Below are 2,706 nucleotides of genomic sequence, written 5' to 3'. Positions count from 1 at the left end.
ACATTTCCTAACAAGCATTGTTACCTCCTCCTTTATTTTCCCCCCACCATCCCTTCTCTCCCACCTCCACAAGTACACTCCACGCCTCCTCTCTCCTTCCCCTACCTCAATTGTAAAATTCATTTTTCAACATAGGTCTTGTGCATCTCATTGTTACAATGGGTCAACCCGTATCCTTATTTAAGCATTTTGTTGTTTTCTTCTTCTCCCCAAATTAGAGAAACGTATATACAAGATGTAGGCGCACCAACTTCAAATACAGTGAAAAAAGGGGTTATAGCGTGGTTGAGGAACATATAAAGGAACAAAAAAAATCACATCGTACAATATAAGTATGTTAGAAATAATAGCAAGATAGAATCACTTGTGTACCTATCTTGGTGTTCGTTTAGCTTAACATCATCTTATCTGGTCAAATGCACATAGCTTAAGACATTTTCTGATAATCCCGGACATATATTAGTTATTGAAAATAAGGGAAACCATGGGACCTATGTTTCTTTGGAGTTGGCTTACTTCACTTAATAAATTTTTTCCAAATCTTTCCATTTCCTAACAAATTGGGCAATGTCATTCTTTCTGATGGAGGCAGAGAATGCAATTGTATATATTTACCAGGTTTTCTTGATCCATTCATCTACTGAGGGGCATCTGGGTTGGTTCCATATCTTAGCTATGGTAAATAATGCTGCAGTAAACATAGTTGTGCTGGTAGTTTTAGTATGGTCTTGTTTGTGATCCTTTGGGTAAATGAACAAAAGTGGGATTGCTGGGTCATAGGGGAGCCTTATGGGGAGTCGTTTGAGGAAACTCCATACTGCTTTCCAAAGTGGTTGAAGACTTTTACACTCCCACCAAGAATGCAGTAGGGTTCCCTTGTGGCCCCATCTCCTCCAGCATTTGTTGTTGTAAAAATATGGATTGCTTCACTGATTTTCGAGTCATCCTTGAGCAGGGGCCATGCTAATCTTCTCTGTATCATTCCGATGTTAGTGTATGGGCTGCTGGATTAAGCACAGAACATTTTTTATATAGAAGGTGTAATTTATTTTCTTAGTCAATTCCACAAAAAAGTAAGTTCAAAAGAATTGTCATGAAATTTTAGAATCATGCATTTCTTACATAAGCACACATTTTTGATGTTGGCATAATTTGTGGAGGGGAAGGGGAAAATGTTTAAATAGGGATACAAGTAGACCCATTGCAACAATGAAAGGAACTTTACAACTTTGGTATCTCTACTACTGCCATACCTGCAGATTGTAACTTGATTGCTTCTTTTGAGGTAAGTATCACTATGCCTGGGTCTGCTTGGACTGTGGTCCTCCTAACACAAGCAAAACACATAGCACCCATCAAATGGTTAGAGTTTCTGAAACTTCTTTTTTTTTTTTTTTTGGTCTGGGCTTGCCTGGAACTGCAATTCTCTAATCTTTGTTTTCTAAGTAGATAATAGTACAGGTTTGAGCCACTTTATCCAGTAAAAGTATACAATTTCAAGATATCTTGATATTGCCTATATTTGTGCTTAACATATATAGCTAACCTTAATTTTCTCCCTCTTTTGTTTACTACTCTGAGTTGAAAACATTGACTTTCTTGATATACATGGCTTTGTTTTGGGTGGAATCCCATCACAATCCAAAAAATCTCCCAAAAAGTTTATGTCAAGAATCATGGAAAAGAAGGCTTCAGGTTGGAAAGAAAACACTGATCCTTAACTTATAATTGCAGTATATTTATAGTGTTAGTCAATACTTTCTGAAGTATGAGAAGAGAAGGAAGACAGAAATGTGAAAGATGTCAGGTCTCTGTGGAATTTCTGTAGTTGTTACTTCATGTTATATTCTTCCTTAAAACTTGCTTTATTAAAAGCCTCTGGGTGGATATTGGTTGGACTGATTGGTAACCTTACCCAAGAAATGAAGCTGATTATAGAAGGCTGATGATTTGGTAAATAAAGGAATGATGAAAATGAGAACAGATATTGTCACAGAATGAGCCAACAAGGTTCATTGCTGAACAGCAAAACAAAGCAGTTTCAAGTCCGATGATGCACATTGGAACATATATAGATAGATACATATATGTATACACATACAAACATACGTGAAAAAGTATATATGCAGTAGAATACAGAGAAAGTTGGTGTGACAAGTATTAAACTATATCAAACTGGTTGCAGGAAAGGTCCAGTAAAATATCAATAGTTTAGCATAGATTTTGCATAGATTTCTAAAGGATGAAAATTCTTCCCTCATTTTATACTTTACAAATATCCTTAGTATATTTTAAGTTTTTTATATTGTAGTTGGAACATCTATATAATGCTGAGAATTGGAATTACATAAAGTATGCAACATGAATAGGCCAGCCAGAATAGGAAAGTTCATTAGATTCTTATTTCCAATTAACCACCAGGAGAAAAGGAGTTCCAGTTCAGATTTTATGTAGAGCACTGGCCTTGAACACAAAACGACCAGTCAGGCCATGAGTTTAAGCCCTAAGATCTACAGGAACAAAAACACAAAATATAACTTGGAGTTAGATATTTTATAATGAAGCATTTTTTATATACTCTACATTGTTAGAAAGACTAGATTTCTGTGTTAGCTTTATAACCTACCATAATAAATGATATTGTCCATTTATTAAACAGAAAGGCTTACTCAGATTTATAAGTTTGAAGGTTTCAGTGTATGTTCA

At 35.4% G+C, this 2,706-nt stretch overlaps 1 non-coding gene across 1 annotated transcript; it reads right to left on the bottom strand.

Moving 5' to 3' along the window:
- Window positions 1-910: 910 nt before the first annotated feature.
- Window positions 911-1,017, bottom strand: LOC122095364. Its single transcript, XR_006145111.1, has one exon. It is a non-coding gene; the product is annotated as a U6 spliceosomal RNA (small nuclear RNA).
- Window positions 1,018-2,706: the final 1,689 nt, after the last annotated feature.

Source organism: Dipodomys spectabilis, unplaced genomic scaffold (genome assembly GCF_019054845.1).
Source record: "Dipodomys spectabilis isolate Male_0828 unplaced genomic scaffold, ASM1905484v1 ptg000344l, whole genome shotgun sequence".
Taxonomy (NCBI): domain Eukaryota; kingdom Metazoa; phylum Chordata; class Mammalia; order Rodentia; family Heteromyidae; genus Dipodomys; species Dipodomys spectabilis.
The sequence above is the reverse complement of the archived record's forward strand: the minus strand, read 5'-3'. Positions and strand labels throughout refer to the sequence as shown.